Genomic DNA, 19,659 nt, shown 5'->3' with positions numbered 1-19,659 from the left:
ATAAACATGCACTTTGTACGTATAGTCCTTGCTTATGAGAAGCAAGGCTGTCAGTAAAAGAGACTGCCAGCTTTGCTTCGCATAAGCAAGGACTACAATTACAAAGTGCTTGTTTACGCACAGCTTGCAGGTTTTCAAACGCTTTTCATAAAAGGCATTGCCATTTACAATGCCAATAGCTCAAACTCTCGCAAATGCAAGACCTATTGCATTGCAAATGCTTGTTTTAATGAACTGTGCAACTACAGATTTGACTCTAGTGAGTCCCCGCCTGTGGCGGCGCAGAGTACTGTGAGCCACAGCATCCCAATGCTAGCCGTGCCAGGGGAAGGCCAGATTCCGACAGAGACGGGTATCCCTGAGACAACATAGAAGGAACAGTTCCACAGTGTCAGGAAGCCACCCGAGCCCTGTGAGCCACGGATTTCTCAAGTCACCAGAGCCTGTGGCCGGGCAGAGAAAAGCAGTGAGCCATGGTGGCACAGAGCTACCTTAGACCGTGGCAGGGCATCCTTTTAAGATGAAGTTTTGAAGATAAATGCACCAAAATGATAACAAACACAAAATTGTTTTTTTCCCCAAGGACTTGCGAGTCTAGGCACCAGAGAGGCACCAGTGCCACCGCATTCACACTTATAAACATTTGCATAGCTCCCACGCCGTTGTCTCTTGAGAGGCGCTGTATCAGCTGTGCGTTTTTCTGCAGACCCCGGCCAGTATGCACTAGCTGTAGTGCAGTGTGAGGGCAGCAGCAGCCCAGACCCCTCTGCGGAGGACGCCCCCTGACAAGCTGTACGGGGCTAACAGAATGCGGGTGGGATATTAAGCCGGTCTTTGATTAGTAATTACAGTTATATGGGAATCCCAGCATATGATATGATAATCCACATTTGTAAAGTGGCACACTCACCCGTAAGGGTCTCTAGGCGCTGGGGGCCGTCGTGAAGATTAAGCAAGCTATTGCCCAGAGTCATGATGGTAATTTGGAAACGTTACTATTGATGCCAAGCCCCTCCAGAGATCAGCCCCAGCCCGCTTTGAGAAGGTTGCAAAAGTCCCTCTGAAGCCCCCTCGAAGGGATTCCTCAGATCTTGCGTTGTTGAAGTGCACATAAATCTGAAAGGCGCTGCTTCTGAGCGCTCCATAAAATCATAGCTCCCCGCCCCTTCCTCCGGGAGAGCCCCCTCTCCTGACCATTCACCCACTCCCCGCCTCGTGTTCATTTCTAGGCAGATGCATTCAGGGGCCGAAGGGGCTCAATGGGGCTGTGTGGCAGCCACCCCTAATTGGGGTTAAAGCACTCAGTACTTGGGAGCATATGCGGGGAGGGGGCTCCCAAGTCGCATCGAGCAGCGCACCCACCCGCAGGACCCCCAACCCAGAGGGAAAAGGCAGAGCAGAAGCTGAAAGTGTCAGGGTGTGAGGGAGCTGGAACTGGTACGGACCGAGGGACATTACCCCTTGCATTTCGCAGGTATGGGAGCAGGAAGGGGGTTAATGGAGACCTGCCTTCTACAGGCAGAGAAATCTCGCTATAAGCCCCACAGGCCAGGCCACGAGGAAGAGCCAGTTGTTCTGCACTCTGGCTCTGCAGTACAAATGGGAAAGGGTTGGGGGGATGCGCACCCCATGGGGGGCATCGATGGAAGGACATTACCCCTGCATTCCACAGACGGGGCCCAGTGAGGGGGGTTCATGCACAGGTGCCCTCTACAGGCAGAGACATTGCGCTATAAGCCCCACAGGCCAGGCCAGAGGAAGGGGCAGTGGCTCTGCACTCTGCAGTACAAATAGGAATGGGTGGATGTGCACCCCATGGGGGTCCTCGATGGAGGGACAATGGTTTGGCTCCCCTCAGGCAAAGAGCCCGGAGGGGATCTTGGCGAGCTGCACTGTACAATCAGGGCCTAGAATGAGGGCTGCGGGCATCGGACTGAGCGCCACACAGGCAAAGACCCAGAGAGGGAGCTTCAAGGCTTTGCGCCCGCATGCAGGGGCCCAATGTGGTGTGAGGGGGCTCAATACCTCAGAGAAGAGGTCTGCTTGAATCTCACAGGAAGGGCCATGAGAGGCTGGGAGAGAGTCCCAGAGGATAAAGGCGGTGGTCTCACCCGGCATAATGAGGCCACTAAACAGGGTGCATCCAGCTCAGAGAGCCTGCAGTGAAGTCTGCCCAACAGGTGGATCCAAGGAAGACAGGATCTCGCACAGCTGAGGCAATCTTTTTTCCTCCTAAAGCAGTCTATAAATGGTAATGTTTGTCTAAGGCTATAAGAGTAAATACATTTGCCATTCAGGTCAGAGTGAGCGTTGGAACTTCAGACTGAGGTGAGCTGGGGCACAGCAGAAAGTGTGTCCCTCTCGAAGAAGAAACCTAGGTTGGGATCCCGGCTCCCCACTTCATCAGCTTGTGTGATTCTTGGCCTATCGCGCCTCCTTGTATACAGCAACATTCGCAGCTCTTTAAAATGTAAATATTCTTATCTAGCTAATTGAAAGCTTAGAGCGCATCAAACAAAGTTGGTAGACGCTACTGAGAAACGCTGCAAGCAAATGCTGACCACAACAAGCAATGTACCTTACTTGGATTGAGTGTTTCCGGTCCCTCTGCACGGGCGAGACACAGGAAGCCAGGCTGGACTGCCCGGGACTGCCTGCTTGAGGGCGGAGCCACTAGCACAGACAGGAAGCGGACGGGAGCCTACCCCGCGCTCCTGTGAAGGGAAGGGAGCCAGCCGCCTACGAATCCCGTGCAGCACCACTACCGTGGGACAGGACGAGAGGAGTATGAGAGACCCGGTGAGTGAGGGCGTCGGGGCACATTGACGGCTAGACTGATAGACAGAAGTCATTAGGCGCTGTCATAAGGCACGTTCGGCATGTTCACAACACCAGAGCTGCAGCGCCCAGGAGAGTCTGAACACGTGATGCGAGCCCGCCAGCTGAAGCGCGTCCTCAAGGTGAAATCGCTGCGGTTATGCGCGTAACCACCCCCTCTCAGCCATTTCCAGGAAACCCACAACAATAGGTCTTTCGCTGGAACAGCTCTATGCGCTGCTAACACCAGCGAGACCTAAAAAGCACCAGTCACATTAGTTCACAACAGCTGAATGGAAGCGCACAGGAGAGTGTGCACAGGGTCAGCAGAAGCGGCAGTGAGGCGGCTTTTTACATAACTTGTTGATTTTAATTAATTCCATAACATGAGAGCTATCGTAGAAATGATATATTGTAAGCCGTTCTTTTAACCGTAATGGTGTCAGCGACAAGAAAGGTTACGAAGTTTGAGACGTGGTAATGCTTTGGAATTTAAAAGCAACCATAGTCCCAGTGAGGCAGCTTTTAAGGTACCTTTGCGACTTTTAACACCGTGGTTAAATAAAAATCACTAAGCACATTAGTTAACAACATCTGAACTGAAGCGCACAGGAGAGTCTGCACACGGCCAGCAGAAGCGCGTGCCACTTGCCTAAAATAATTAGAGACGCGGAAGTCATTAGGCGCAATCACAACAGATCACAACAACAGATCTGCAGCGCAGATCGGCAGCGTCCTGGAGAGTCAAGCGCGTGCCACTTGCCTGCAAAAAAAAAGCGTGTGCAACGTGCCTAAAAAAAAACGAGACACGGAAGTCATTAGGCGCGATTGCAAAAACAGATCTGCAGCGCCCTGGAGAGTCTGCACACGTGATGCAAGCCCGACTGCAGAAGCGCGTCCTCGAGATGAAATTGCCGAGGTGAAGCGCGTAACCACCCCCTGTGCCCCATTCCGGGCAAACCCATAACAATAGGTCTTTCGCTGGAGCAGCGCTTCGCGCTGCTAACACCAGCGAGACCTAAAAAAATGAGAGGCACGGAAGTCATTAGGCGCGATCACAACAGATCTGCAGCGCAGATCTGCAGCACCCTGGAGAGTCAAGCGCGTGCCACTTGCCTGCAAAAAAAAACGAGTTACGGAAGTCCTTAGGCGCGATTGCAAAAACAGATCTGCAGCGCCCTGGAGAGTCTGCACACGTGATGCAAGCCCGACTGCAGAAGCGCGTCCTCGAGATGAAATTGCCGAGGTGAAGTGCGTAACCACCCCCTGTGCCCCATTCCCGGCAAACCCACAACAATGGGTCTTTCGCTGGAGCAGCGCTTCACGCAGCTAACACCAGCGAGACCTAAAAACGGACACAGATAACTCCCCCACCCCTCTCAACCCCCATAAAAGCTTCAGGTTTAGTCCAGGCAAGCTGATTCCCCATACCTTTTCCTGATTGTCACAAGTAAACTTAACCTACCTTATATTGTCCAATGCTCGTAGATCGCAAAATCGAGGACAAAATAATTTTCCAGTGGAATGTGTACAACGTGCAAAATAGCATAACGTGCGATGTACTTTGCTTACAAACATTATCAAGGGGCAATTGAGGATGTTGGGAAACCAAGCACCGTGCAGCAGAAATGCCACCAACAAAGTGAATAATATTAAAACGTTATTTGGTGATATAAAATCTATAGTCCAAGTTAAACACGGTAGACGAATCTCGAGTCCTAATAATGATCATTTAATAAGGCGGCAGATGGTGACTGACTGCAAATACTGAAATTCCTACAGACAGTTTTTAGCTTGCCAGTGAACATTATGTCTTTAACCAGGTGTTTAGAGCTAGATGTGATACTTTTTGGTCTGGAATCCCAAAACGTTTAAAACTGATTTTCGGTACGCAAGCCATAAAATGGCTAAAGCGTTTTCCAGAGAAAGACAGTATTTTAAAATCTCCCTAGAGAAGCTTGCTTCTGAAGTCCCCCCAAGTAACAAAGGACTGAGTTTAATTTTGTCTTCCAAGAAATCCATGCCTACTCCTGAGTAACAAATAAAAGTTTAGGAAGCTAGAGGAACAGCCAGCAAGCTGTGCAAAATGTATTCCCCACTTCTTGTAGTAACACAGAACCCATATACCCCCAGATCCCAGCTCGCTATTGCAACAGACTTTCTGTTGTACAGGGTATCACTCTTCCTCACCTTTTATGATCCAATCTTCTTGCAAAGCTAACATGCATTTGCACTTCATTCGGTCTCGCATATATGAAAGTTAGAGCTTTTGGCGTTGAAAATGACAATGCTGTTTACTTAAAAAAAAAATTTGCAGTAGAGTAATTATATCTGAATAGCGCTATTGCCTTTTGTAAGACCTTGCGGGGCTGTAGAACCAGGCCCAGGGAAATTGGTTATGAGGGAGAGATGCAAGAGTATTTGGCTGCCTGAAAAAAAAGTAATAACATCCTGGAAAAAAGCAAACACTCATAGGGAATGCAAGATTAAGCGAAGCATGTGTAATGTAAGTAGGAACAACATGGTTAACTTAACGCTTATCCTGGTTTTTGCCTGAAAAGTTAAGGACATGACTACAGGGTCCGTAAGGTAGATGTTTTAACATCCATTGCTTATATCTTTACAAAACGTAAGCAGTATGATTTAAAAAGATTACCTCCCTGAACACAGAGCAGCTGTTCACATTTTATAAAGTAAAATAAGGAAAACAGCTGATAAGGTCACATTAAACGTTTTCCAACTAGGCTCTTATAATGGTTCTAGCCTTCCTCGTCCTGCAGACACTTGGGAAAAGACACCCAGATGGGTACTTTTTCATGGTATCATTTGAGGTGTGTACTTCTTCAACCCTATAGAGAAGCCCCACTTTTCTGGGGCTGGTAGACTTTCCTTGCTCCCAGAGGTGTATTAATAACCTTGACCTCTGCAGAAAAGGAAAATGGAAGGTAGTTCTTGTAGGAAGGTACCTCCTGACTATGGTTGCCCCCAACTTTTTGCCCTGTGTTTTAGCTGGCTTTGGACATAGTCGACCTGGGACCCTGCCAATCAGGACCCCAGGCCTACTGCTCTCTCTTTAAAATGGATTCCATGTACCCTAGGTGCATTTACCAATTGGTACTGGGCCACCTTATCAGACCCTGTAACTCAGGGCATAGGTGTACCCAGGGCCGCCAGGAGCTGCAGCATGTATTATGCCACCCCTGGCTGGCCGCCTAAATTTGACACAACTGGCTGCATGACAGCTGGGGCGAAGTCGTGTAATCACACTTTGCTTTAGATATAGTAGCCCTATATCTAACCATACAATGGACACTCGAGTTCCTATCAGTCACTCCTATGGCAGGCCTTGACAATCCTGAAGGCAGAGTGCATGGGCTCGTGTGAACTAGGCTCTGGCCCGAGCCGAGCCCGGTTGCAGCTTGCGGAACCAAGACCCAATGGCTGTTCCATGATAACGCGTACCCCATCGGTAACTTCGGTGTCGCGTTATCAAGGCATGTCGAGTAAGGTGTCATACGAATCGGGATGCTGCCCTCTCACCAACCCTGGCGACGAGGTTAGCATTCCGCCCTTCTAGAGGGACACGACATGTACGTAACTGTGAACCCCGGTTAAAGTTAACTAAAGCCTCGGCTCCACAAAATGGATGCTGCCACCACAGACACAAGTCTGACCTCCTGCTGCTGGGAGTCCTTCCAGCGGGGAGAGCTTGGACAAAGGGTTTCCTGTCGAGGGCGGTGTTCGCACCGTCCCAGACAGGGTTTGTGTATTCTGGGTAGGTAGGGCTTTTGCGAGAAGGTGACTGCGGAGTGGCACCACGGTGCTCACTACGCATCTGCCGGTCAGAACCAGTTCCAGGGGCGCCAGCCCTGGCCTGGGGAAAGTCCGGCAGGGGAGAGGGGTGTAACTATCCCCCTTCCTGGTCCCACCCTTAGGGCAGGACCTAGTCATGTACCCACCCCTTTCTTTAGGATAAAGGCCGGAGCGGGGACCCTTCCAAATTAGATCATCTTTGAATCAAGAACTACTTTCTACGAAAGGACACTCAAGACTCTTCTCAAGATTTCTCCCTTGTGACTAAGGAGTAGTCACCCTGCATCAGCGGGCACCATCTAAGAACTCTGCGGTTTGCTGCAAGTCCTTCCTCAAGGATCCGACGGCCCAGCTCGACGAGAACCGGCTTCCCTGGCACCTCTGACCTCTACCCACGTCATCAGCTCAGCTGTGATCTGTGGGTGCGACGAGACCTCGAGGGACCGGCCATCATCAGAACCTGCACGCTCTTAAACCAGCACGACCATCGAAGCGATTCCCTGGTGAGTGCTCTGGGGTCCGAGAAGCCCCGACCCTGAGCCGCTCCAACACCGAAGTGCAGTCTCCCAGCATCTCCACGATCTGCGTGGGGCCCTTCTGCTCGCTGCTCAGCACGTTGTCTGGTCACTAGCCGCTGGCTTGTGCCCTTCTGTGACGACATCCGACAATCAACACTGCTGGTCTGGTTGCTCCAGACTGGCCCTTGCTTCCATCTCTGCGAGAAGCACCCCGGACCCTCCTGGTCCACTCAAGACGCCATCTTAGGCCCACCACGTGGCCCTGAGATCTGCCAAGGCTTGTTGCCCCATCCTGGGCCCAGCAACGCCGACAGCATCATCCTTCGTGGGACAGCTCGCACCTCCGCCGTGGTCGCCGACAACGCCTCCTGGTCCGTGAGACTGCAGAGCCTAGCGTCGCCCACTCACCTGGTCGAGGTGACGGCCAACCGGTGCCATCCTGGTACCCTCTGACTACTGGCTAGTAGTACGAACTTGGTCCCCTCTGCTTTCAGGTATCAACAATCTCTGATCCAGGCTTGGATCTCTACGAACTATTCATCACTGGTCGCCGGCCAGCAACTCCTTTTCTTCCGGCTCCTGGCTCGTCAGCGAAGACCCCGACGCCTGTAAGACGTGTGCAGCCGCAGCCCTCGTGGCTAGGTAACTCGGCATTTCGGTGCCTGCATAGCCTCTTTACTCTAGGGTCCCGAGTCCTTCGCTTCCGACTTGTCTTATCGGGTCCGCCCGAGACCTTAAACTTTCCGTGTCCTCGGACACTTGTTTTAATTGTGCACTTGAAGTATTTTTCTAAGAGATTTGGTTTGTGCTTAGTACCCTGTCCTCATAAAGAGTCCAGGGCTGTTGTGAATCTTAATAAATATCCTGTTTATTTTCATAACACTTGTGTGGTGTCCTTTCACTGGGTGTTCAAGGGGTACATGTGTGGTAAACAGCTGGCTTAACGCGCCCTCTCGAGTCTTTAGCCTTAGACTGCTCGTATCCACGCTACTAGGATAGCTGGTCTATAGGTTGACTTACAACCAAACACCATAAGGGTCGTTGGAACGATACATAGCGGTCGCTAGAATAGCGAACGTTGCATATCGGGCCAACTTCTCACATTGGTGAGCAGCGGTTGGGATTTGAGCTTGCTGTTGTTTTACCACACGTATCCTAAGAATATCTTGTTGAAAGATCGCATAAGTACTGTTAGTACATATAACCAAAGCTTAGAATACTCTGAGTTCTACTGAACCAGCTGTTGCAGCTCCTCAAGGCTTAGCACACCTTGGTTGCAACTCTTAGCAAGGGAACAGTAAGTAAACACATAGTGTAGGTAGGTGCATCACTTACACCACACTAGAAACAGTATGTCGGACAAAGGAGGAAACTCTGAGTCTCCCCTTGTGTCAGTCGACCCTCCACAGGTCATCCCTTCAAGATATACTGTGCTGAGCTTCAAGGAGTTAAGACAAGTGTGTCACTCCAGGAAGATCAAGCAGGGGTCTAACCCCACCACGTCCTTTCTGATTGGTCTCTTGGAGACTTATGATGCCAGAAAAGCTGAGACCCGTCTTAGCTCTTCTAATCCAGAAGGAGACATGCCTCCCCTCGAGGGAACCAGAGACGATCCTGACCTCATCCACCTCGCAACTGAGAACGAAGATGTGGAGGATGATGAGGATGAGGATCCCTCTGGGGATGAGGCAGATAAGGGACAGGTAGAAGTCGTCAGACTAAGCAGGTCCAACTTAAGCAAACATGATAGCGGTACTGGGGGACCCCTGGGGCCACTATCAGGTCAGCTTAACATTGGGAATGGACGAGCCCGATCTCTGTCAAGAGACTCTGGCAGATCCCTTCAAACCAATGGCTCTCGCAACTCTTCTCAGAGAGGGATGACGTCCCCTCAGCGGAGAGTGTACGAAGCTAAGGAAAGGGCAGCTAATCTGAGGATCGAAAGGGAAGAACTTGCCCTGGCCAAAGAAAGGCTTGCCTTTGCGAGAGAGCAACAGTTAAGTGGGGTAGTCCCCACTGGTGGCAGCAATGTACCTAGCAATAGGGAAAAGAGTTTCGATACGAAACACCTTGGTAAGATAGTGCCCCCCTTTAAACAAGGGGACGACATCCACAAATGGATTACTGCTTTGGAGAGGGCCTGCACTGTGCAAGGTGTTCCCCAGAGTCAGTGTGCAGCTATCTTGTGGCTCTCCTTTGAAGGTAAAGGAAGAGACAAGCTCCTCACCACAAGGGTGGAGGATGCGAACGATTACCAAGTCTTGAAAAATACACTCGTTGAAGGGTTCGGCCTAACCACTGAGCAGTACAGGGTGCTGTTCAGGGATACCCAGAAAACGCAGTCTCAAGATTGGTCTGACTTTGTTGATTGTGCCACTAAGGCTTTTGAAGGCTGGCTACTGAGTAGTAAGGTTACTGATTTTAAAGGATTGTATAATCTAATTATGAGGGAGCAAATCTTAAATAATTGTCAGAACCAGTTATTACATCAGCACCTGGTAGACTCTGATCTGACCTCTCCACAGGAATTGGGTAAGAGGGCAGACAAATGGGTCAGAACCAGGGTCAGGCCTAAAAACCAGGGTGGTGACCAGAAAAAGGAATCAACCAAGCCTCAAGAGAAGGGTGGGGATAAATCCACAGAGAAGACTTCCAAAGGGCCCCAAAACTCCAACAAGGGTGGTGGGTCCCAGAACACTCCTTCAGAGCAAAAGAAACCTTATTGTCATACCTGTAAACAGGTGGGCCATTACAAAAGTGATGCCAGTTGCCCTAAAAATGGCAATAAGGGAAATATACCCCCAGGTAATACTCCTAAACCTCCTGTTACCACTAGTGGTAATCCCCCAGGTGGTGGGAGTGCCCCCAAGAATGTGGTGGGCATTACTTTGGGCAATCAGGAGGACTATGGCCTAGCCAGGTTCCCCGACCAAACTCTTGTCTGTGAGACTGGCATGGGGTTTGCCAACTTCACTACTGGACCCCACATTTTGGGAAAGTATAGACAAGAAGTTTTAGTGAATGGTCAGAAAGTTGAGGCATTCAGAGACACAGGGGCCAGCCTCACCATGGTGAGTGACCATCTGGTCCCCTCTGCTCAACTGACCCCTGGTTTTACTTATCAGGTGACAGACATTCATGGAATGAAGAGAAGGCATCCCATGGCAGTAGTCAAGCTCAGCTGGGGTAATGTCACAGGGCCCATGAGAGTGGCAGTGACAGATAACCTACCTGTAGATTGCTTACTGGGGAATGACCTGGAACTCTCAGCATGGGCTGAGGTGGAACAAGAAACTCATTCCAGAATGATAGGCCTATCCAGACAGGTTAGTGGGGCAGTAAAAGCTGCAGCCCCAGTCCAAGCACCATTCCTCCCTGAAAAGGTTGGAAGGGCAGTGGTAGCCACTGCCCAGGCTCAGACAGACTTTCCAGAACAGGATAGGAGGGCTGTGACAGTCACAGCCCAAACACAGACTGAGTGCCCTTCTGAAAAGGTTGGCAAGGTTGAAATGGTCTCAGCCTCTACTCAAACAGATAGTGAGGTTGTGAAGCCTGAAACAATGGATCACTCCACTCAAACAGAGAGCATTGAGGAGGAAGAAGAGTCTTCCCCCTCCCAGACACTAGGTGAGAGCCAGCCTCCTCAGGGAACTGACTCTACCCCTGTTGAAGGAACTGCCCCAGAGGTAGTCAGGCCTAGCCTGGCAGAGCCCCTGATGGCAGCGGACCCTTCCCAGGTGGGACCCCGTCTGGAGCAGGTAACCTGCACCTCTCTACCCTGCCTCAGTCAGCCCAGGGCTGAAGAGGACAGGGAGGCCAGTGGTGGACCCCAAAGGGCCCCCTGTCCAAAAGAACCCCTTAATCAGCAGATTAGGATCACTGAAGCTGGTAAACCTAGCCAAGTGAAAATAAGTCAGACTCCTGAGGGATCCCCCTTAAAAGTAGTTAGGGAACTCCCACAGCTGGACACTGTTGGGCACAGCCAAACATGGGGCCTAAGCACCCCAGACCTGACCTGTCCCTCCAGTAAGCCAAACAGAGGGACTCAGCCTCCAGCTTTAGGTAGCCAGAGGCTGACCCTGAGAGCTCAGTGCATCTCAGCTAAAGAAAGAAAGGCACACATGATGAATGGTGATTGGAGGAAGTTGAGCCCAAAGGTAGAGGAGCCTCACTTCAGCACTCCATCCCAGCATCAGCCTTCTTCCTTCCCAAGACACACCAGAGACAGAGATTCCCTATGGTGGAGACCCTCAGATACCCTTAGGGTGAGGGGTTGCCTAGTGGACCATGACACAGGGGGACACCAAGCCAGAGCTGGTCCTCCCTTATATGGCCACTTAGGTAATAGAGGCTTACCTGGACAAGGATAGCCTTATCTCCTTTCGTTTGGGGGGGGGGTTGTGTAGGAAGGTACCTCCTGACTATGGTTGCCCCCAACTTTTTGCCCTGTGTTTTAGCTGGTTTTGGACATAGTCGACCTGGGACCCTGCCAATCAGGACCCCAGGCCTACTGCTCTCTCTTTAAAATGGATTCCATGTACCCTAGGTGCATTTACCAATTGGTACTGGGCCACCTTATCAGACCCTGTAACTCAGGGCATAGGTGTACCCAGGGCCGCCAGGAGCTGCAGCATGTATTATGCCACCCCTGGCTGGCCGCCTAAATTTGACACAACTGGCTGCATGACAGCTGGGGCGAAGTCGTGTAATCACACTTTGCTTTAGATATAGTAGCCCTATATCTAACCATACAATGGACACTCGAGTTCCTATCAGTCACTCCTATGGCAGGCCTTGACAATCCTGAAGGCAGAGTGCATGGGCTCGTGTGAACTAGGCTCTGGCCCGAGCCGAGCCCGGTTGCAGCTTGCGGAACCAAGACCCAATGGCTGTTCCATGATAACGCGTACCCCATCGGTAACTTCGGTGTCGCGTTATCAAGGCATGTCGAGTAAGATGTCATACGAATCGGGATGCTGCCCTCTCACCAACCCTGGCGACGAGGTTAGCATTCCGCCCTTCTAGAGGGACACGACATGTACGTAACTGTGAACCCCGGTTAAAGTTAACTAAAGCCTCGGCTCCACAAAATGGATGCTGCCACCACAGACACGAGTCTGACCTCCTGCTGCTGGGAGTCCTTCCAGCGGGGAGAGCTTGGACAAAGGGTTTCCTGTCGAGGGCGGTGTTCCCACCGTCCCAGACAGGGTTTGTGTATTCTGGGTAGGTAGGGCTTTTGCGAGAAGGTGACTGCGGAGTGGCACCCCGGTGCTCACTACGCATCTGCCGGTCAGAACCAGTTCCAGGGGCGCCAGCCCTGGCCTGGGGAAAGTCCGGCAGGGGAGAGGGGTGTAACTACCCCCCTTCCTGGTCCCACCCTTAGGGCAGGACCTAGTCATGTACCCACCCCTTTCTTTAGGATAAAGGCCGGAGCGGGGACCCTTCCAAATTAGATCATCTTTGAATCAAGAACTACTTTCTACGAAAGGACACTCAAGACTCTTCTCAAGATTTCTCCCTTGTGACTAAGGAGTAGTCACCCTGCATCAGCGGGCACCATCTAAGAACTCTGCGGTTTGCTGCAAGTCCTTCCTCAAGGATCCGACGGCCCAGCTCGACGAGAACCGGCTTCCCTGGCACCTCTGACCTCTACCCACGTCATCAGCTCAGCTGTGATCTGTGGGTGCGACGAGACCTCGAGGGACCGGCCATCATCAGAACCTGCACGCTCTTAAACCAGCACGACCATCGAAGCGATTCCCTGGTGAGTGCTCTGGGGTCCGAGAAGCCCCGACCCTGAGCCGCTCCAACACCGAAGTGCAGTCTCCCAGCATCTCCACGATCTGCGTGGGGCCCTTCTGCTCAGCACGTTGTCTGGTCACTAGCCGCTGGCTTGTGCCCTTCTGTGACGACATCCGACAATCAACACTGCTGGTCTGGTTGCTCCAGACTGGCCCTTGCTTCCATCTCTGCGAGAAGCACCCCGGACCCTCCTGGTCCACTCAAGACGCCATCTTAGGCCCACCACGTGGCCCTGAGATCTGCCAAGGCTTGTTGCCCCATCCTGGGCCCAGCGACGCCGACAGCATCATCCTTCGTGGGACAGCTCGCACCTCCGCCGTGGTCGCCGACAACGCCTCCTGGTCCGTGAGACTGCAGAGCCTAGCGTCGCCCACTCACCTGGTCGAGGTGACGGCCAACCGGTGCCATCCTGGTACCCTCTGACTACTGGCTAGTAGTACGAACTTGGTCCCCTCTGCTTTCAGGTATCAACAATCTCTGATCCAGGCTTGGATCTCTATGAACTATTCATCACTGGTCGCCGGCCAGCAACTCCTTTTCTTCCGGCTCCTGGCTCGTCAGCGAAGACCCCGACGCCTGTAAGACGTGTGCAGCCGCAGCCCTCGTGGCTAGGTAACTCGGCATTTCGGTGCCTGCATAGCCTCTTTACTCTAGGGTCCCGAGTCCCTCGCTTCCGACTTGTCTTATCGGGTCCGCCCGAGACCTTAAACTTTCCGTGTCCTCGGACACTTGTTTTAATTGTGCACTTGAAGTATTTTCCTAAGAGATTTGGTTTGTGCTTAGTACCCTGTCCTCATAAAGAGTCCAGGGCTGTTGTGAATCTTAATAAATATCCTGTTTATTTTCATAACACTTGTGTGGTGTCCTTTCACTGGGTGTTCAAGGGGTACATGTGTGGTAAACAGCTGGCTTAACGCGCCCTCTCGAGTCTTTAGCCTTAGACTGCTCGTATCCACGCTACTAGGATAGCTGGTCTATAGGTTGACTTACAACCAAACACCATAAGGGTCGTTGGAACGATACATAGCGGTCGCTAGAATAGCGAACGTTGCATATCGGGCCAACTTCTCACAGTTCTCACATCCTCCTTTGAGCTATTGCTCCTAGAAATGTTGGCACCCTAGGAATCAGACAGACAAGCCAGAGAGGCTATTGCAGGATATTGTGGATGAGCTGTACCCTGTAACTCCTCCTTATAAGGGTAATACAAACATTGCTAAAATAAAGTATAACTCTGTGATCATTAACCTCATGCGCGCTAGCGGAATTCCGCTCGCACGCTGAGATTTTTTAAATCGCATGGTACGTAACGAGCTGGGCTCGTCATCAACGTGCGAGGAGGCTACGCCATGACGAGCCCAGCTCGTCATCAGCGTGGAAGGGGTTAATAATATTAAAATGAATAGAGTATAGCTCCCAAGCATTGTTCATCACACGTAACATTTATGTTGAGTATGCATGGTGTGGTAGCACACTGATATTACAGACAACACATCTTCAATTTAAATGACCAATACATTTGCACAAACAGTTTTACTGATAAAATATATAATGCAAAACGATAATGTGTGGAAATGTCATTAACTATTGTATTGATTCCTTTTTTATCATATTATAATATTTGTCTCCACAACACTTCAGAAGTACCAAAAATGTGCTTCTCCTTCTCTTATATTTTTTTAAAACATCTGCACAGTTCATTTTAAATTTAGTTGTGTGCTAGAAAAAAATAACATCTACAGCCAGCACACCCCCAGTAGCCAACATGATTGTCACATAAATCCTCTCACTTTGAAGTCAGAATAAGAAATATAAACACCAAAAGACAGGGCCTGATATTGGCCTCTGCTCTTTAATGCACAGAAAATGTGACAAGGTAAGAACAAGATTTAAAGGCCTGTTTACTGTTTACAGAAATTGAGCACTATTGGAAGGATACTGTAAATAGGGTTTGGACGACAAAGGGGACGAACCCAAGTTGGATTACCTAAAACAAACAAAGCCAGCAAATAGATACCAATCAAATGTGAGTTACAAACTACAAAGCCTGTGGTAAGCAATGGGCTGATTGCATTCCCAAGGAAGCTCCCTAAAGGTTCTCTAGATGTCGTTAACAAACCAGAGAGCTGCATTTTTCAGGTAGGCTCGGACCTAAAAAGCAAGACAACAGGCTTTTTCCATTTCTACACCCATGATCTGTAACAACAACCTTGTGTCCAGGATTACCGCAGCGCAGCTCAACTTTTGGAAAGAGTTGAAGCCTCATCTCTTTAAAGAACGCTACATCAAAATACATTATTCGCCAGAACTCTGCATCCTCTCCTATTACTTACTGACTTTAAGCTTACCTCTGACTATTTACAGCGCTTCGCTGCTTTTTGGATAGGTTTGCACTATAGAAATAACATACACACATACAAACAGAATTTCATGCGTTTTTGCCGACAAATTCCACCTTTTGAGGTAAATCCTTTGTTAGTGAATAGTGAGAGGATAATGTGTGATTTCTGCAAGTTTTGTAGTTTTCACTATAAATCGAAATCAAACAATGCCTTGTATATAAAGAGCATCTAGAGATGGAGTCATGTGACTGAGATGTGTAATAAACTGTAATACCTGCTGCAGACTTAATGGCCCTCAGTATTTTGACCCTACGAACAGCATATTCCTGACATAGGGTTTCTCTCTCCCCGCCACCCCTCGCTAATTGACAAGGGCTTACAAGTCCTGCTTTTATGTAGCCTCTCTAAGGGGGCACCTTTCATTCAGAGCCTTGTGTTGGGTGAGAAGCAATATTTAGGTGAAAGCAACTTTGAAGTTGAGGACACCGACAAGGTTAAGTCCAAGGAGCAGATTTATTGAACAATATATCAAGCACACAGTAAAACCTCAACCATCCATCTAGATTAACTGTCTCTCTCCTTTCCTCAGTGTTCTCCACGCCCTCTCAACATTCCACCCTAGGAACATAAGGATGTCGTCTACATTCCTCCCCTGACATCATAGGGACGACATCAATGCCATCACCTAGATACCACACACCTTCCTCCCAACAAACAAAAAAAACTGAAAACTATTCACAAGGTAAAGTAAAATATATCATATGAACTATGAGCAAAACAGACATAACATTGGGAAGTCTTACAAATTATGTGACGTAATCCTTCAAGTAGGTAGGCTTCTTTACTATATCATGACCCTTCTTCTACAAAGACTGAGGAACAGTATCCTTATTTTTCCAATGTATCATAGAGGAATCTGCATTTTCAGTTACCTCACATGGGTGTGAAACTCTTGCAACCCTATTTTGGTTCCAGATCCTGTTGTCCTCAGTCTTGATTGCATATTCAAATAATTTCACCACTCTAATTATTTTTCTGAACTTGGAATTACCTGATCTTGTCCCAGGACGTTTGATGTAAACCCAATCTCCCACATTCACCCTGGTTTCCTTAACTTTCTTCCCATCATCAAACTCACACTTTCTTTTCAATATCTTGCTATCAGCAACATCCTCACCCAACATCTGTTGACCTGACAACCCTTTCTTTTTATTAACACAACTTGGGCAGACTGAGCAGTTTAGTTTACTACCTGTAAATAATTCAAATGGAGATCTTCCAGTTGTGGAGTGAGGCATTAATCTATAAACCTTCACCTTTACCTTTTTCATCCAACACTTGTCACACACAACCCCTAGATGAATAGTCTCTTTTCAAACGTTGTTAAATCTCTCAATCTTTCCATTAGCTTTGGGATGATAGAGAGCTGACTTTGTTTGGGTTATGCTCTTCTATAACAAAACGTCCTCCATTTGTCTTGAGGATAACAACTCCATTGTGAGTAAGTAGTGAAGATGGATAGCCCTCTCTCTCAAACATTTATTCTAGAAATAAGATTCTTTCTCGGTTTCCACTGAATTTACTAGTCTTACTTCTGGCCATCTAGAATACATATTGATGCAACTCCGGATATAACGATCAACATACATTATTTTGATAGGCTTCACTATATCTAACACAATCTCTTCCCAAGGTCCCACCGGCAATCTATTTAAGGCCATGGGTTGCTTGTGATACTTTAGGTCCTAATCACTGTTCACCCACTGACAGCATTCTCTCACTCTTCCTTCCACCATAAGGTCAATTCCCTGTTACCAATAATCTCCTTGCACTCTTTCTTCGTCATTGAGATACCCTATTTTCTCATGTGCTTTCTCAATTATTCGTTCCCTCAAACCTTTGGGAAGCACACGCCTGCTACCCCTCAACACAAACCTTCTTTGACTCTCAACTCCTCTTTCACACCCCAAAACGCTTTGATTTGTTCCTCACAATCCCCTATTTTGCACTAGTTCTCTTTTACCATACGCCTTACCGCCTGTAAAATGGAATCTGTTTGTATCCTTTCCAATCATTCGTTCTCCTGTATAACACCATTTGTGATCACTCATACCTTCCGATCTACAGAGCATCATCTCGGACATCACTGCCATATAGCAATGTCCCTTCTTTCCGTCTACTGGCTGCCAAACTTTGGAAAGCTTTGCTTATATCCAGCCACCGCATGAATACACCTGGCATTCCTTAAGGCCATCAAAACATACCTCTTTCCCCAGTTTTAGTTTCCTCTTCTGACAGCAGCCTTATATATTTATGCTTTCAACGCTGGGACACCTCTTTTCCTGGGGCAGCTGTGCGCTTTATAAAACAGGATAACATAACATTATTACAACACCGTACGGAAAAACAATTAGCAATTGAGTTCTTGAGACCCGGGAAATACACAATATCAAAGTCAAATTCTTGTAGTGCAACGACCAATTTGAAAATTCTGTGGAGACACTGTTAATCCCTTTGTTCGTAAAGATTTCCCTCAAAGGCTTGTGATCTGTTTTTAATTTCAAAATGTCTTCCTTATAGTAATCTAAATAGTTTTTCATGACTGAACGTATGGCAAAGTCTCCTTTTCAGTTATAGAGATTCTCAACTCTGTGCCCTTCAGTGTTCTAGAAATAAATTGGATGGACCTCCCTTGGCTATTCATTTCTTGCACCATTAAACCACCAAGACATTTTGAACTGTCGTCTGTCATCAAGATGGTCCTTTGACCTGGTTTAGAACTGCTTAGACATGGGGTCTTTCGCAAACATGGTTTCAGATCAAAAATACTCTCTTTCACACCTCTTACTCCACACGGAATTTTAATAGGTTCTTCTTTATTAGAGGGACTAGACATATTATTAATGGCTCCCACGATCATGTTTCGGTTGCATGCCTTTCCCTGAGACTAAATGTCCCAAATACTCTATCTTGTATAGATTGAATTCACACTTTTCCATTTTCAGAGTTAAACCACTAGATTCAGTTCTATGCAATACAGCTCGCACCCTCTCATCATGTTCCTCAGCAGTGTTTCCGTATACTAATATGTCATCTTGATAGATCTTGGCACTGTGTAACTCTTTCAACACACTTTCCATTGCCCTTTAGAATATAGATGCTGCTGATATCAAGCCAATAGGCATCATTACAATTTTGAAAGGGCCAAATGTTGTTACAAATTATGTCAAGAATAAAGGACGTAACTTCATCCTAATGATATGCTGAGGTAAGTCTTGTGTGGAGAAATACTTGGCACACCCCAGCGAACACAGAATCTCATATTTGTTGTGAAGCGGATAATGATCTACTATAACTCTTGTATTTAACTCTCTGTGGTCCACACATGACCTTGCTTCATCACTAGACTTATGTGCCATCACCACTGGAGCCACCCATTCAGATGCTTCGATTTCATCCATGATTCGCTAAATTTTAGTTTGTTTAATTCTTAAGTCCTGTCCTCCTTCATCGTTAAAGGTACATTACTGATTTTGCATACTTTTGGTACTGAGTTTGGTTTGAGTTTTATGAGATGCGCATAGTTTTTCAAGAAACCCAGGTCTTTTTGAAACACCTTGGGAAAATCCTTTTCCTACCTCTCACTAGCAGATCCACATCCATTGTTTCCTTTTACCTCACTCACATCATCATCAATAATCTCCTTAAACCCTACAGAAAGAGATTCTTTGGGTTCTAAATGTACCTTCAAATCCCTCTGACGGAACCAACTCATAATAGAAACTCTCTTTATAGAGATGAACATTTTTTCCAGCAGTAAGTCTTCCCAAAAACTCCAGGCAACCAAGAAAATATACTAACAACTAAATGGGTTTTTCACCCATCCTTTCGGCTTCATCTCAGGTTTTAACAATTTCACCTTGTTTCTTAATTTGGAATCAAAATAACTCTCGAGTCTTAAGGTGAGCTGAGCCCCAGAATCAAATAACATCTTCACAGGCATTCCTTCCACTAAGACCTCCTCAGTTAAGCCCTCATTCTCACCAGCGTTGATGTGTAAGACAACTTCATCACATTCACTGTCTGAATCGAAGCTTATTTCTCTAAGTAAATGAATAAACTGAATTTTGTGAGTAGATGGATTGATGGGCAGTGTGAAGTCTCCACGTTTGCACACAATGAAGGCTTTCAGTTCTCACTACATCGAATTTTAAAGGAAAACAGATTGTTGACCACATAGTTACATAAAATGCTCAGCTTTGTCGGCTCTGTGTACAAACTGGTTCACATGTCTTATGAAATATGCATTCACTAAAATAGTTCTGCTCGTGGAGAATAGCCAACTAAAGTACTTTGTCATTAGGACG

The 19,659-nt window shown here is 48.1% G+C and overlaps 1 protein-coding gene across 1 annotated transcript in view; it reads left to right on the top strand.

Annotated features, from left to right (window-relative positions):
* PWP1 (PWP1 homolog, endonuclein) overlaps positions 1 to 19,659 on the top strand; it is a 327,492-nt gene that overhangs the window by 50,010 nt on the left and 257,823 nt on the right. The gene's annotated exons all lie outside the window — the stretch shown is intronic.

The sequence above is a fragment of the Lissotriton vulgaris genome, chromosome 1_1 (genome assembly GCF_964263255.1).
Source record: "Lissotriton vulgaris chromosome 1_1, aLisVul1.2, whole genome shotgun sequence".
NCBI classification, from domain to species: domain Eukaryota; kingdom Metazoa; phylum Chordata; class Amphibia; order Caudata; family Salamandridae; genus Lissotriton; species Lissotriton vulgaris.
This window is presented reverse-complemented; position numbering and strand designations above follow the sequence as displayed.